Source organism: Pristiophorus japonicus, chromosome 1, assembly GCF_044704955.1.
Source record: "Pristiophorus japonicus isolate sPriJap1 chromosome 1, sPriJap1.hap1, whole genome shotgun sequence".
Lineage (NCBI taxonomy): Eukaryota > Metazoa > Chordata > Chondrichthyes > Pristiophoridae > Pristiophorus > Pristiophorus japonicus.
This window is the reverse complement of record NC_091977.1, coordinates 248,089,441-248,107,274: the sequence shown is the minus strand read 5'-3', so window position 1 is coordinate 248,107,274 and position 17,834 is coordinate 248,089,441.

Genomic DNA, 17,834 nt, shown 5'->3' with positions numbered 1-17,834 from the left:
CGTGTGGTGAAGCTACTCCCACAGTGCTGACTTTATTGCAGCGGTTAGGTTCATATGAGTGGCTTGCTGGGCCATTTCAGAGGGCAGTTAAAAGTCAAGCATATTACTGTGGGTCTGGAATCACATATAGGCCAGACCGGGTAAGGACAGCAGATTTCCTTCCCCAAAGGACATTAATGATTCACCTGGGTTATGACAGTCAGGTTGTTTCATGGTCCAGATTTATTTAATTAACTGAATTTAAATTCTCCAAATCATTAGTCCAGGCCTCTGGATTACTCGTCCAGTAACATAATCACGATGCTACCGTACCCCGTAGAATTGGAGAAAACTTCTTCATTTGCACCCTTCAATAAAATAATTCCGTTTATATAGTCACCTGATGGTTCATGGAATTATTAAACAATTATCATACATCACCTGCAAGAGAAAGGCACCTCTTTGTAACTAAGTCAACAAAATTATAAATTCATTTACAAGGACTGTGTTTAGCATTTTACTATACATAATGCAGAAAAACAATCCTCCTCTGTAGAGAATAATTAGCACATGGACACAAGATAGCATCTTCTTAGATGAATTCTAATGAAATCAGAAAGGATCCCTCCACTGAATGGTTGTTTTGGACAGGGCAGCTCTCGTCATGTATCTCACATTACTGTATATAACTGTATCTTACCATGCGAGACATGACTGAAACTGGATATGACCTGTAACAATAAGCATACCTTACCACCAGGGGTGCACTTATAGGAGACACTCCATACCTGTCCCACTGAGGTATATAAAGGAAGGTCTCAGGCAAGTGCAGCACTGGAGAGCTGTGAATTAAAGTTGCAGGTCCTGAGTGACCTTGACTTCAGCATGTGTCTCGTGTAAGTCAGTACATTAGAGTCAGGACTTAACAGCTCTATTAAAGGCATTGCTTTGTTGCAAAGCAATTGCCGTGGTGTGACTTAAGATATAATTACAGCTGAGTTGATGTCCGTCTGGCATTGCGATTGAGAATCACCTCAGGCTGGACTGACCTGAAGCCAACCTAATAAATTTAAAATTTGGTCCAGAACGCACATCAATCTAAAAATACGTCGAGGCATTACGTTGGTCACTGTGGCATAAACTGCCTTCAGTCTGTTGTTTAGAATCAATAGTGGTACTTTTAATTTTGGGTGAGAGTGTAAAATGGGTGATATCGAATAGAATTCATTGGAGAGGAAAAGCAGACTGGGTGTGAAACGGGCGATTAATTCCATATCACCCATTACACACTATCACCCAAAAGCTAAAATTATCCTCAATGGTAGAACAGATGAAAAAAGTTACAGATCCCTTTTGTGCCTTGTATGTTGAGATATAGGCATGGCTACGATTTTTGTCCCTGTTTTCAAGTGATAAGTGGTTAGTAGCACAGGGAAATGCAATACACTACTTACCACTCCAGATGGAGTGAACCAGATGTGCGCGTCATTAAGGTATGCAGAATCGGGGTTTTATGACGTACATAGGACCACGATGTAATTTTCAGGAACAAAATGAGTGAGCACGCTCTGGCCATTGGTACTTAGCGTGGAGCAGACTAACCAGTGGCCCTTAAATGGGCAGCTACGGGCTGCTCAAAAAACGATAAATAAAAGTTTTACCTCAACTCAAGCTGACTCAGCACTGTCATCTCCCTGAGATTATTCAAATAGGGCATTGTCATGAAAAGGGCTCAGGCCTCACAGCGATTCCATTGGACAGTTGGCAGGTGTAATGTATGCAGCTGTCAATATGCTCACAGGTTTGCAGAGCTGTTGTTGAACAAGGGGGCATCTGAAAAGCTTTTGGAATGTGCCCCCACTTTAAACAGGGGGCACTTGAAAACTGATTACAACAAAATAGTTGTAGAGCTGTTGACACTGGCGACGTATTTCTTCTGCCAGCAGTACAGCATCAATTACGACACGCAGCTCCTGTTTGTGAGCCTGGGGGGCATCAGGACCGACTTGCGGGGGCTGCCTATCTTTTACCAGGAACTCATCGGGGTCTGGAACAGAGTCGCCACCAAGCACAGCTCTCCCCCATATGGAGTGGTGGCTGTCCTGCAGGAGCTGCTGCTCAGGAATCCGTACCTCCACGACCGCAGTTTTAGGTGGCAGGTGGCCGAGAAGGCTGTGGCTGACAAGGTGACCAGGGTCAGGGACCTGCTCGATGGCAGAGGAGTGGGTTGGATGGCGCCAGACGTGCTGGCACAGCGCCTAAACTGGGCCGACGTCCGCCGAGCGGCCGATACCATCGAGTCGCTAAAAACAGCTCTGGGCCCTGACTCTGTTAGGTGTGTCGAGGAGGCTCAAGCACGTGGGGAAATCCCATCCGAACATGACCCCCGTCCGGACGGAATTCCTCATCGGCACCAAGCCCCGGTACTTTCATCGGGAGCCGGTGCCTCACAACTTGAGCCGCCTCGGGGAAATCCCCTTCGTGCCTTTCAGTTCTGCATGGAGGTGTTTCCTGTACGGGCTGTTCCTGCACACTCTCCACCTTGCCATCCTCGTCTGCCATCCAGACACGCCATGGTGCACCATCTTGCCGTCTAGAGGAGGCGGGGGTCCCCAATGGAGTGCATCTACGTGGGAGTCCTCCCCCTATTTATTGGGGAATTGGCCTGGAGGGTGGAGCATGGAGGAGTCCCATGCAATAAGTTTTTAAGTCGGTTCATGGGCTCCCAGGCCGCCTGCAATTTCTGCAGTCTGGAAGAGTCCGTGTTCCACATATTTACTGAGTGTGAGGTTGCAGCCCCTCTTTCGATATTTGAAGGGGCTGCTCCTAAAATTCTGGTTGCACTTCAGTCCCACACTACTGATCTTTGGGTCCCCTGTGTGGAGGAGAGTGGGCAGATCAGAAGGCCTCCTCGTAGGACCGCTCCTGGGCACGGCCAAGGGGGCCATCAGCCAGTCCAGGCAGCGGGCGGTCGAGGGGGTTGTTCAGCCCAACTGCTTGCCTCTCTTCCACGTGTACATCCGGGCCAGGGTGCCCCTGGAGATGGAGCACGCGGTGTCCACCGGTACGCTCGCGGCCTTCCGCAAGAGATGGCGCCGGAGGGATTGGAGTGCATCCTCACCCTCGGCAACTGAATTTTAATTTGATTATTAGTGTTTAAAGTTTAATTTGTTTATGGTACCGGTTTTAATGCCCTCCCACCTTTTAGCTAGGGAGCACTTGTAATATTTGTGTTTTAGTGCCCTCAAAAAAAAAAAAAAGGGGGGCACTTGTTTGAAAATGTTTGGTGTGCCCCCCCTTTAATCAGGGGGCACTTGATTAATCGATCACAACTAAAATAGTTGTAGAGCTGTTGTTGAACAAGGGGGCACTTGATAAGCTTTTGGACTGTGTCCCCCCTTTAATCGGGGCACTTGATTACTGATTACAACAAAATAGTTCTAGAGCTGTTGACGCTGGAGACGTATTTCTTCCACCAGCAGTACTGTCTCAATTATGACACGCAGCTCCTGTTTGTGAGCCTGGGGGGTGACAGGACCGCCATGCGGGGGTTGCCTGTCTTTTACCAGGAACTCATCAGTGTCTGGAACAGAGTCGCCACCAAGCGCAGCTCTCTACCGTCTGGAGTGGCTGCTGTCCTGCAGGAGCCACTGCTCAGGAATCCGTATCTCCACGACCGCAGTTTTAGGTGGCAGGCAGACGAGAGGGCTGTGGCTGGCGAGGTGACCAGAGTCAGGGACCTGCTCGATGGTGGAGGAGTGGGCTGGATGGTGCCCGACGTGCTGGCATGGCACCTAAACTGAGCCAACATCCGACATGCGGCCAATGCCATCGAGTCGCTAAAAACAGCATTGGGCCCTGACTCCATTAGGTGTGTTGAGGAGGCTCAAGCACGTGGGGAGATCCCGTCCGAACTGACTCCCACCCGGATGAAATTCCTCATCGGCGCCAAGCCCCGAAACCACCCTCAGGAGCCGGCGCCTCACAACTTGAGCCTCCTCGGGGAAATCCCCTCCGTGCCTTTCAGTTCTGTGCAGAGTGGTTTCCTCTATGGGCTGCTCTTGTACACTCTCCACCTTGCCATCCTCGTCTGCCATCCGGACACGCCATGGCGCACCATCTTGCCATCCGGAGGAGGTGGAGATCCCCGATGGAGTGCACTCTACACAGGAGTTCTCCCACTATTTATTGGGGACTTGGCCTGGAGGGTGGTGCATGGAGCGATCCTGTGTAATAAGTTTTTAAGTCGGTTCACAGGCTCCCAGGCCGCCTGCAATTTCTGCGGTCTGGAAGAGTTCGTGTTCCATGGTTTTCTGGAATGTACGAGGTTGCAGTCCCTGTTCCATTATTTAAAGGGGCTGCTCCTAAAATTCTGGCTGCACTTCAGTCCCACACTCCTGATCTTTGGGCACCCTGTGCGGAGGGGAACGGGCAGGTCCGAGGGCCTCCTCGTAGGACTGTTCCTGGGTATGGCCAAGGGGGCCATCAGCCGGTCCAGGCAGTGGGCGGTCGAGGGGGTCGTTCAGCCTGACTACCTGCCTCTCTTCCACGGTTACATCTGAGCCAGGGTGTCCCTGGAGATGGAGCACGCGGTGTCGACCGGTACGCTCGCGGCCTTCCGCAAAAGTTGGGCACCGGAGGGACTAGAGTGTATCATCACCCCTCGACAACCAAATTTTAATTTGATTTTATATGTCTAAAGTTTAATTTGTTTATTGTGCCGGTTTTAATGTCCCCCCGCCGCCTCCTTTTAGCCAGGGGGCACTTGCATAATTTGTATTTTAGTGCACTCAAAAAAAACAAAAAAACAAAAACAAGGGGCACTTGTTTGAAAATGTTTGGTGTCCCCCCCCCCCGCTTTAATCAGGAGGCACTTAATTTAATTGATTACAACAAAATAGTTGCAGAGCTGTTGTTGAACAAGGGGGCACCTGAAAAGCTTTTGGAGTGTGCCCCCCTTTAATCAGGGGGCACTTGATTACTGATTACAACAAAATAGTTGTAGAGCTGTTAACGCTGGCAATGTATTTTTTCCGTCAGCAGTACAGCCTCAATTATGACACGCAGCTTCTGTTTGTGAGCTTGGGGGGTGTCAGGACCGCCATGCAGGGGCTGCCTGTCTTTTACCAGGAACTCATCAGTGTCTGGAACAGAGTCTCCACCAAGCACAGCTCTCCCCCATCTGCAGTGGCGGCTGTCCTGCAGGAGCCGCTGCTCAGGAATCCGTACCTCCATGACCACAGTTTTAGGTGGCAGGCGGACGAGAGCGCTGTGGCTGGCAAGGTGACCATGGTCTGGGACCTGCTCGATGGTGGAGGAGTGTGCTGGATGGCGCCTAAACTGGGCCGACGTCCGGCGCGTGGCCGATGCCATCGAGTCGCTAAAAACAGCTCTGGGCCCTGACTCCATTAGGTGTGTCGAGGAGGCTCAAACATGTGGGGAGATCCCGTCCGAACTGACCCCCGTCCGGACGGAATTCCTCATCGGCGCCAAACCCCGAAACCTCCCTCAGGTGCCGGCGCCTCACAACTTGAGCCACCTCGGGGAAATCCCCTCCGTGCCTTTCAGTTCTGCATGGAGGGGCTTCCTGTATGGGCTGCTCCTGCACACTCTCCACCTTGCCATCCTCGTCTGCTGTCCGGACACGCCATGGTGCACCATCTTGCCGTCCGTAGGAAGCAGTGATCCTCGATGGAGTGAACTCTACGCAGGAGTCCTCTCTGTATCTATTGGGGACTTGGCCTCCGGTGATGTATGGAACAGTCCCGTGCAATAAGCTTTTAAGTCAGTTCATGGGCTCCCAGTCCGCCTGCAATTTCTGCGGTCTGGTAGAGTCCGTGTTCCACGTTTTTACTGAGTGTGTGAGGTTGCAGCCCCTCTTTCATTATTTGAAGGTGCTGCTCCTCAAATTCTGGCTGCACTTCAGTCCCACACTCCTGATCTTTGGGCACCCTGCGCGGAGGGGAGCGGGTAGGTCGGAGAGCCTCCTCATAGGGCTGCTCCGGGCACGACCAAGGGGGCCATCAGCCAGTCCAGGCAGCGGGTGGTCGAGGGGGCCGTTCAGCCCAACTGCTGGCCTCTCTTCTACGCTTACATCCGGGCCAGGGTGTCCCTGGAGATGGAGCACGCGGTATCCACCGGTACGCTCCGCGAGAGGTGGGCGCCGGATGGACTGGAGTGCATCATCACCCCCGGCAACCAAATTTGAATTTGGTCATTTAAGTTTAAAGTTTAATTTATTTAATTTGCTGGCTTTAGTGCCCCCCCCTTTAGCCAGGGGGCATTTGTATAATTTTTGTGTTTAGTGCCCTAAACACCACCCCCCTCCCTCAAAAAAAAGGGGCACTGGAAAAAAAATAATTTTGCTGTGTGACCCCCCTGGCAGGGCACATTTGTTTGAATTGCACAACTAAAATAGTGGAACTAATAATGTGTAATGTGGTTGTTAAACCTTTTTGTAATAAACCGACTAGTTCTTAATAGCAATGTGTTGCTATGAATTCTTAAACAAAGAACTCATGAGGCAAATACCTTACAGCGGGCTCACTGTCGTAGAAATCTGTGTATCAACCAGACAGGCCTGAAATTATACCATGGGATACTTGCTTCACATGTTTGTCTGAGATTATCTATCTGTCATTTTAACGCAGGCACTAATCTACTTATTTTAAACACCTGTAAGTGGGGACTTAATATACGTCATGCTACAACTGTGAGGTTTCAAGGGTTTTCAGTTATCAAAGCCTTTCTTTGCAACAATGATTTCTTATTATCTGTGCAGGTGTCCCTGGATGATTGTCCTTATGTATAATGCAGTTTTGCTTCGAACTTGCATGTCATTAACTCAAGAATATATTAGCTATATGCATGCAATCATAGCTATTATTTTTGTTCAGCACAAGATTATCCGTAATGAAGTTCTACTTCATTTAAGAGGAATGATTGCCTGTGGGAAATACTGCCAAATAATTACCTTCAGGCCTTGTCTTACAAAATCACGTCTTAAGATAGAGATTAAAAAAAAACATCTTGTTGAATTACATTCATTTCAGTCTTCTCATTTCAGTGAGGGTAGTTATAGGTTCAAATAATTAATTCAGAATGTCATTTTATAACTGATATATACATTATTAAAATATAAATATATTTATCCGTATCAAGGTGAAATGTGTCAGTGTAGGAGAAGTGAAAGTATTTTTCCCACTTTGCATTAATCATTCCTAAGTTCAAACAAAGGCTGCATTACAGAATTCTTACTACAGTCATTACCCAGGCAGCATATGTCAATCCTAATCTATGTAGAGTAACCCTTACTGCACCAAGATATATTTTACATTTCCGAAACTGGCTCTTTGTCCAATTGAAACTGCTAAATAGAAGGGCAGCTTTGAGTTGTAGATTTTATTCACGAAGCAGATGACAAAGAATTTACAAGTGTATTTCATTTAGTCAGAGGTATAAAGGGCAGTCTTCAAACCCACCATGCTCACCAATCCTCAGGGGGCGGGGGTGGGGGGGAGAAGCAATATATTGCAATTTAACTTCATTAACTGAAGCACAACTCAATCTAAAATGTGTTTGAACTATCCCTCCTCAACCTCTCTGCAGCCTTCAACATGTTCAACCATACCATCCTCTTCCAAAGCCTCTCCTCTGTTGCCCAGTTTAGTGGGACTGCTCTTTATTGCTTCTACACTTATCTATCCAATAATAACCAGAGCACCTCCAGCAACGGCTTCTTTACCCGCCCCCTTTTACCTCTGGGGTGCCCCAAGGATCTCTCCTCTTCTTTGCCGACATCTTCTAAATATATGGGGCTGAGATTTCACCTATACCCAGCTCTAACTCTCCATCATCTCTCTCGGCCCCTCCACTGCCTCTGTGAAGTCAGACTGCTTATCCAACAAACAGCCCTGGATGATCTGCAATATTCTTCTGTTAACCATTGGGAAGGACAAAACCATCATCTTCGGTCCCTGGCACAAATTCTGTACCCTTGCAGTTGATTCCATCCCAGTCTGCAGCCACTGTATCAGGCAGAGCCAGACTGTCCTCAGCCTAAGTGTCCTATTGTAACCTGAGCTGATTTTCCAGCCCCGTATCCTCACCAGCAAAAGACCACATACTTCCACCTTCATACTATTGCCTTTTTCTGTCCTGTGTCTCAGCATATTTGGTGTCGAAACATTCATTTATGACTATCACCTCCAGACTTGACTATTCCAATGCTCTTTGGCTGGCTTCCCATCCGCCACCCTCCATAAACTTCAGCTCATCCAAAGCACTGCTGCTTATATTCTATTTGACAGCAAGATCTATATTGAGGTGTCAATACATGCCTCAAATTTAAAATTCTATCCGCATGTTCAAGTCACTCCACCGCCTCAGCCCTCCCGATTTCTGTAACTTCCTCCAGCCCAACAATCCTCTGAGAACTCTACGTTCATCTGACTCTGGCCTCTTAGACTTTTTGACAGGCGTTTGTTTCTTCAATCATCTGTAAAAAAGCAGAAAGAGAAAAAAATCTAGGATTGTTTCCTTCATGCTGAGAAGGTTAAGGGAGATTTAATAGAGTTGTTCAAAATAATGAGGAATTTTGATAAGAGTTGATAGGGAGAAACTATTTCAAGGTGATAGGAGGATTGGTAACCAGAGGCCTTGCCAGCACCACCCAAATTTCAGAACGAATAATAAAAAAAAATGTCAGGCGAGACCTGTGCTCAGCATCTTTTTTCATTCATGCTCAGGGTGTTGGGAGCGCCTGCAAGGCTAGCATTTATTGCCCAACCTAAGTTGTCTTTGAGAGGGTGGTGGTGGGCCTTCTTCTTGAAGAATCTTGTGGTGAAGGTGACCCCCCGACCTGTGTTTTATATGTAGTGGTAACATCTCCTGGAGTACCGCGTGAACTGTTCTTCCTCTGGGTGTGAATGTCATCATTACTTTAAGCATTTATGCCACCGGATCCTTCCAAGCCACCACCAGTGATAAACCAGTCAGTTTGTCATCCACAGATCCATCAAGCAAGTTAAAGAGGCCTTGTTTGCAAGAGCATCATGTTAATCGCTTTCCCCGAGTAAAGGAGCTATTAGCCACAGAGAACAGAATCCTTCCTGGGTGGCAGGACTTTCAGCAGCACGGAGCATCGTAGATGGCATTCATGATCTGTACAGACCAGTAAGCATGGCTCACACTTGCCTACGGCAAGATTCTGTGCTCAAGCAACAGTCCAACTTGGGAGCTGCAAAACAACGTTACAGACGGCTCAAGGCTCAGGTCCAACAAAAAACTCGGGACCTAAAGAGCAAGTGGTGGATGGAGAAAGCACAGGAGATATTACAACTGGTCGACAGCCATGATATGCGAGGATTCTTCGCTGCAGTCAAGGCCACCTACGGTTCAAACTCCCAAGGCCCCACCCCACTCCTGGCCAAGAAGGGGGAAACACTCATCAAGGGCACCGAGCCTGTCAGGGCCCGATGGAAGGAGCACTTCGAAGATCTCCTCAATCGAGACTCTGCCTTTGACTCGAGCGTTCTCGATTCCATCTTGCAGCATGCGACCCGCCACCACCTCAGTGAAACTCCAGTGTTGCATGAGGTAGGCAAAGCCATAAAACAGCTCAAGAATAACAAGGCTACGGGTGCGGATGGAATCCCTGCTGAGGCGCTAAAATATGGTGGGGAGGCGCTGTTGGCGCGGATATATGACCTCATCTCTCTCATTTGGAGGGAGGAGAGCATGCTGGGAGATCTCAGAGATGCAGTGATTGTGACCATTTTTAAAAAGGGGGAGAAGTCTGACTGCGGCAACTGCAGAGGAATCTCCCTGCTATCAGTCATTGGGAAAGTTGTCGCTAGAGTTTTCCTCAATCGTCTTCTCCTTGTGGCCGAGGAGCTCCTCCCGGAATCACAATGCGGATTTCGTCCCCTACAGGGCACAACAGACATGATCTTTGTAGCGCGACAGTTGCAGGAAAAATGCAGGGAGCAGCGCCAGCCCTTATACATGGCCTTTTTCGATCTTACAAAGGCCTTTGACACTGTCAACCGTGAGGGTCTATGGAGCATCCTCCTCCGTTTCGGATGCCCCCAAAAGTTTGTCAACATCCTTCGCCTGCTTCACGATGACATGCAGGCCGTGATCCTTACCAATGGATCCATTATAGATCCAATCCACGTCCGGACTGGAGTCAAACAGGGCTGTGTCATCGCTCCAACCCTCTTCTCAATCTTCCTCGCCGCCATGCTCCACTTCATAATCAACAAGCTCCCCGCTGGAGTGGAACTAAACTACAGAACCAGTGGGAAGCTGTTTAACCTACACCGCCTCCAGGCCAGGTCCAAGATCACCCCAACCTCTGTCGTTGAGCTGCAGTATGCGGACGACGCCTGCATCTGTGCATGCCAGATACCAGATACGAGACTCCCGAAGCAAATGTTTTATGCGGAGCTCCTTCATGGTAATCAAGCCAAAGGAGGACAGCAGAAACGTTATAAGAACACCCTCAAACCCTCCCTGGTAAAGTGCAACATCACCACTGACACCTGGGAGACCCTGGGCGCAGACCGCCCAAGATGGAGAAAGTACATCCGGGAGGGTATTGAGCTCTTCGAGTCAACGCAAAGAGTACGAAGCGGCCAAGCGCAAGCAGCAGAAGGAGCGCGGCAAACCAGCCCTACCGACCCCCTCCCCCAACGAATGTCTGTCCCACCTGTAACAGGGTCTGTAGCTCTCGTATCGGACTGTTCAGCCATCAATGAACTCACTTTGGGAGTGGAAGCAAGTCTTCCTCGATTCCGAATGACTGCCTATGATGATGATGATGTCCTCTGGGGTGGCAGAAAGAGTAGTCCTCTTTGCACCTACCTCATGCAGCAGCTGTGCTCTATCACTTCCCCACAGCCTTTGTTTTGTCCCTTCACGCTGGGTTTCCTTTCACTTCATCTTTACTCGAGAATTCTTCCTACCACACCTCCCCCTCCACCTCTCCCTCCACCCCTCCCACCACACCACCCCCTCCCCCTCCCCCTCCACCCCTCCCACCACACCTCCCCCTCCCCCTCCACCCCCACACCCCCCATCCTTGGCAAAGGCTGAGAAATATTTAAAACAGAATTTGGATCTCTATATGGACTGAAACAATATTCGCCCCATATTTATACAGTCATTTATCTTTAAGTGGGACCATGCCATTAAATTTGAGCTGCTGCCCCAGTTTTGCATAAATCCCATCAGACTAGGTACCAAGGCAAGGCCAAAGCTCTGCTGGGTGCTTATGTTGATTGCTGAAATGAGCTAGCCCTCCAAAGTTGTACAGCCATCTCAGTGCATTGTGCATTTGCTTGAGTCAGGCAGCTAATCATTCCCAGCACAGAGTTTGCTCGTCAGGGCTATAAAATTTCAAATGTAGGATATTTGAAGTAGGATGCATTAATCATCACCTAAGTAAAAGAGCACAAATGTGTGGGTATGAAACCAAAGTCACAGAGAAGAATAACATCACCTTCCTATCGCCATTGACCCTGTTTGACTTCAGTAACATTCTGCATGAAAGCATCACGCATATATCCTGGCCATTTCAGCACGATGCTCAAAAGACAACGATGTTCCAAGGCTATCTAGGACATTGTCATAAGAACATGAAACTCCTTTCAGCAAAGTTCAGTTTCACATGGTCCCTTGAGTCAATATAAAATACATTTTTAATGATGCCAATAAAACTGTGTATCTGTCTTTGTTTGAATAGACCTTTATAGTGGTGCTTTTTATTTCATAATACTCCTGTGAAACACCATGGGATGTTTCATTACGTTAAAGCTGCTATATAAATATAAGTTATTGTTGTTGCTCAGTTGGTATACTAAGAATATGCACAATTGTCATCGGCTATCGATGCCCAGATACAGAGCAGACATAAATTTGATTGGGTTTTTAAAAAAAAAAACTTTAGATGACTGGCACCTGCATACTGTAGGATACAGCATTTGCCATGGCCATAATCTAGCAATTGCTTATTTCTAACACCAACATGCTTTAAGCTACAAATTAGCAATTCATTGCTCACGGTTAAAAGGGAACTGAAATCAGTGTCAAACTTTTTTTTCATTTGCTTATCGAAACTACAAGATTCAAATCACATTGAAAAAGCTGTTGTTATTCATTCTCGGGATGTGTGTGTCCTTGCATAGCCTGCATTTATTTATTTATTTATTTTTAATTTGTAGCCAATCTTTCCAATTCTTTGTCAAATCACAAACGCCACATCAAGGATCACTCTGCGCCAATGCTCTTAGCCAAAAGGCCTAGAGCCACTGCACCGTTCCTGGAAGTACTGCAATACCAGGTTCGTGCCATGGAGGTGGATGGGTCAGGCCCCCCACACACCTCCGTGGAGGTGGATGGGTCAAGCCACCCCACCCACCTCCTATTTCATAGCCTGCATTTATTGCCCATCCCGAGTTGCCCTTGAGAAGTTGGTGGTGGGCCACCTTCTTGAAGTGCTACAGTCCGTGTGGTGTAGGTGCTCCCACAATGCTGTTAGGGTGTCAGTTTACTGTAACAAGAATACTTTTCAAATCCCTTCTCGTGAAGAGAATGGCCCTTTAAGTCAGTGCGAATTTCTTTGAATTGTACTCTTTCATCATGTCAAGTTGATGTTATGCTAATCTTACATGCACGGAATTAGACATTCTATTGATCGATAATGTCTCTGTCAAGGTCTACTAATGGATGTGATAAATAGCACCAGTTGGGGCCCAATCCTGGCCATGATTTGCATCAATTTTTTTGGAGTAAGTTGTTTTATCTGATGTAAGTTTAAAAAATGCCATTTTTCCCCAAAAATTTGCTCCAGAGTAAGTCAGTTAGGTATGATTTATTTTAGGTCCATTTTTTTTTTCAAAAGGGGGTGTTCCCAGACACTTACGCCAGTTTTGGCCATTTATGCCACTTTGGTCAGCAAAAACTTACTTCAAATCCACTTAGGATAGCATAGGTGGCCAGCTCTGAAAAACATTGCAGGTAGTGAAGAAAAAGCAGCGCACATTATGGCAGGGATAGGGGAGGGAAGAGGACTGGAGAGGACCTCAACAACCAAGCACCAAACATTGCAAGGAAAATCTCAAACAATTAAAATACTAATAAAAATGATGTAAATCCTACCAGAGAAATGCTGACTGCGATGTCACCGAGTGGGATGTAGCCAGAGAGACACACTTTCTCCTCCCTGCCTCCCCCCACTACACTCTTTCTCTCCCCCCTCCCCCCATTCCCCCCACTACAGTCTTTCTCTCCCTGTCATGTATCTTACATTATTATATAACTGCATCCTAACATGCTATACATGACTGTAATAATATATGACCTGTAACCACCAGCATACCTTACCACCAGGGGTGTACTTGCAAGAGACAGGTATATAAGGACAGGTCTCAGGCAAGTGCAGCATTCCAGAGCTGTGAAATAAAGGTGCAGGTCCAGAGTGACCTTGACTTCACGACATGCCTCGTGTGAATCTGTACTGAGGGGACTGGACTTTACACTCCCCACCCGCCCCCCCAAAAAAACTCTCCTCCTCAACGCCCCACCCCTGCCAATCAAAAGTCTCAAGCACAGCCACACAAGCACAGCCACTAAATAAAAAATAAAAGTGAAGTCCTACCTTCCTGGGAACTCAGTGGGCCGGCCGGCAGGAGCGGGAGTCCACTCGGCTGGGGATAGGGTGCGACGAAATCGAGCATCCCTTCAGCCGGAGACAGGGGCTGTGAGCATCGGGTCCTGCTCACAGCCCACAGGACGCGTTGGGAGGGCAGGAGCGTGCATGCAGCTCTCACTGAGCATGCGTGCAGATGCCGGCAGTGCTTTCTGCGCTGTTGCTCCACCACCCCCCACCCTTCAGTCTCCACGCCATGCCACGACTCCGGGGGCTCCGAAGAGCAGCCAGGATGGGGCCCCTTTTTTCTGGCATCCGTTCCAGCGTGCAGTCAGTGCGCTTCAGGTCAGTCTGCCGAAAAAACGGCTTGGGCAATGTTGGGCCCGTAGGTTGATCTCTGGGGGGGAATCTACTGGATACAGCTGCTCAATTACAACCATTACTGTTGATAGCTGCCTTTAGTGGGATAACGCTAACATTGACAATTGTGACTGAAATGATAGGCTCCAGGGCCTGTTCTGCAATTGGTCTTCATTTGTTCTTGGTTCATCAGTGCACACAATGACACTCAGACTTGTGAGCAGAGAATGAAACAGAGGAATGACAGAGTGATCTGATGAAGCCTGGATGTGAGGAATAATAATTTCCTAGCTAGTTGACTTTATGCACCTTGGCCTGGGTGGATAAATTTAATTCAGCTCTTTGTAAAAAAAATTGTTCCTTCCTAATTTTCTCCCCTCCCTCCATTCAAGGTATTAATAGGTCAAATTTTGCTGGAAAAATAACGGTATATTAATGACGCATGGTGTTATTAATGTACAAATTGCCAGCAGGCTCAGGAGCTTAAGAGATGTGCCATGAGTTGCAAATCACCAGAATTTGCTGGTCAATTTATGCTGCACCATTTGTGCAAAGAGTTATTTTTAAGAACTTGCTGGATTTGTACCTTGCCCATTAAACTTGCTGCAGAAAGCTAGGGCTATAAATTAAGAGCATAAGAACATAAGAAATAGGAGCAGGAGTAGGCCACTTGGCACCTCGAGCCTGTTCCGCCATTTAATAAGATCATTGCTGATCTGATCATGGACTTAGCTCCACTTCCCTGCCTGCTTCCCATAACCTTTATTCCCTTATTGTTCAAAAATCTGTCTATCTCTGCCTTAAATATATTCAATGACCCAGCCTCCACAGCTCTCTGGGTCAGAGAATTCATAGATTTACAACCCTCTGAGAGAAGAAATTCCTCCTCATCTCAGTTTTAAATGGGCGATCCCTTATTCTGAGACTATGGGCTAGATTTTCCACGTTTTTTGCATGCTTAACACCCACTTAACGTCCATTTTACCACTGAAATGACGTATAACGCCCATATGTCGCCCATTTAGCCACAAAATAGAAACTGATGGGCATTTTTCGGAAACTTATCACCGAGCGTTACTTTCCCCATGTGCATAACACCGGGAAAAAATAATATCGCCAGCCCACTTTTTTGGGGCGAAATCAACGTCCATAATATCACCCAGCATTACTTTCCAGGCGGAATTAACGCTGAGATTCAATAATACCGTCCGCCCATTTTTCTTTGTCATAAAGAGCACATTTGGTGAAACTAACGCCCAGGAGATCGCCCACTGTCACTTTCACCACCTCGCACACATATCACCCACAATATCGCTCGCCCAAAAAAACGCCCGGAAAAAGTGGAACTGTTCTGAACTAAAGCCAGCAGTGTGGCTGCCATTTTTTAAATCGCAGGTCGCTTCATTCAAAAAGCTGCTTCAACTTCGGGGGAGTTTGCATTGACTCTGGAGTTCTTCTCAGGTTAACTGACCATCTTAACAGACATATTTTCAGACTCTGGACTATTGGGGGTTTACTCTAGGTGTATTTTAGTGAGGAAATGATTGCTTCTGAACAATCGCTATTATACTTTAACTGCAATGGGGCCAGCCATTTCTCAGCCTGCATCAATTAATACGCAGATGCTGCAGAGTGCAGATGGCTCAATGTGTGATGCACATCATTATGTCCCCAATTTAAGACATGCAAGAATGAGGAGGAGGGCCAGACCACACACACCCGGCACGTACAGGGAAAAGACTTACCTCGACATGTCCGACCACACCTGCCTTCGGAGACTGTGCTTCCACAAGGTGGTGATCAATGAAATATGTGAGCTCATCAGGCCACATATGTAGCCTGCCATCAGGACATCAGTTTCATTCGGGATCAAGGTCTCCACTGCGGCACTGTCTTTCTACACGTCTGGTTCCTTTCGGGCCTCCACGGTCGAGATTTGCCCTCTGTCTCACCATGCCACCATCGCTGCATTAGACAGGTTACGAAGGCCCTGTACGCGAGACGGATGGACTTTATCAGCTTCCCCATGACCACGGAGGCTCAGACTGACAGGGCTGGAGCATTCTACCGCATTGCTAAGTTCCCCCAGCGGGCAGGGAGCAATACAGTGCGCTCACATCGCCATGCGGGCACCTTCTCAGGATCTGGAGCTTTTTCGTAAGAGAAAAGGATTTCACTCCCTGAAGGTCCAACAAGTTGTCAACCACAACCAGATCATCATGGCAGTGAATGCCAAATGTCCGGGCAGCTTCGATGAGGCTCACATCCTGCGTGAGAGCGCTGTCTCTGTCATGTTTAAGAGTCAGCCACAAGGACAATGCTGGATGCTTGGTGATAACCGATATGGCCTAGCCACCTGGCTGATGACCCCACTGCATTACACCCACACCGAGGCCGAGAAGCGATACAACCAGAGCCACAGCGACACACTCAATGTGATCCAGAAAACAATAACTATGCTTAAGCACTGCTTCCGATGTCTGGACCACTCAGGAGGGGAGCTACAATACAACCCTGAGCAAGTAGGTAAATTCGTGGTCGTGTTCTCCATGCTGCACAACCTGGCTATCAGGAGGGGACAAGAATTGCCAGAAGGGTCTGATGTTCCACCTCAGGAGAGAGAGGAAGAGGAGGACAAGGGGCTGGACGCTGACCTAGGGCCAGACAATCAGGCTGGCAATGCAACCATGCCCACAGCCTCCTCCAGACCACAGGAAAGGGCCTATGGTGGCTACATAGCTGCAAGACTCTTACGTGAGGAGCTGATATCTGAATGATTTGTCTGACAGAACTTTGCTATGATAATGCTGACACACTGCTGTGTGTGTGCATCATTGGTGCCCATCACCTTGGTGCCAGTTAAAGTTTACGTTGATTGAAGTTAAGTTTTATTTAACCCTTTCATGTTAAGGAATCACCAGTGTGTAACGGTCCTGCTATCTGAGACAATGCGCAACAAGGTTATGTTCAATAAAAAAAAATTTATACCAACATTGGTCTGAAATCATAAGTATCAGAAGCAAAAACACCCACCCCTGCCTACACCATCACTTTTTCCACTATTGATATTAATCACATGTTCATCATGTCCAGCAACACAGAATACAAAGGCAATGCAGGAGCGTGGTCCCCAGCCCCTATACATTACAACAAATTGCATACACCCAGATGGAGATATAGCACAGCCATCACCTGCAGACATGCATCTCACTTTCCTTCCCCCCTCCCCTTCTTCTCCCCACCTCGACTCCTTCCCCTCCTCGCTCCACGCTGCCTGGCCGAGGAGCTCCTCAGGTGGTTCCTCATTATGGGGGATGAAGGCAGAGGCGGTGGTTGCACGGGTACGGGAGCTGAGGGTGCTGAGGTGGGAACATTCTCTGATGCAGAAGCAGGATCTTGGTCTTGCCTCTCATCTGTCATTTGCAGTGGTGGTGCAGAACCTAGGGGTGGAGTGCCGCACTCGGGGACCACTGGGAGGCCTGTGCCAGCAGTGTTCCTGGCTATCGCCTCCAGGGTCTCTGCCATCCGCGGAACGTACTCAGTCATGGTGGCCAGCTGTTGGGATATGCCCCCCAATGCTTCGAGGAACTAGTCACCAGTGTCTACAGTCCCCCTGGACAACTGTACCATTTCTCCGCTCTCATGTGGCACTCGTGGATCAGACCTGCTGTGACCACGAAACCTCTGCGGGGTTGGCGCCATCCTGGGAACAAATGGGGTGCCCTGTGGCAAGGTGCTCGGGGCTAGTACCTCCAGAGTGGAGGCGGGAATGAGTGGAGGACCACTAGATGGCCTTGGGGTGGAATGGCTTCTGGAGTGTGGCGATGCAGGTTTCTCGAAGTTG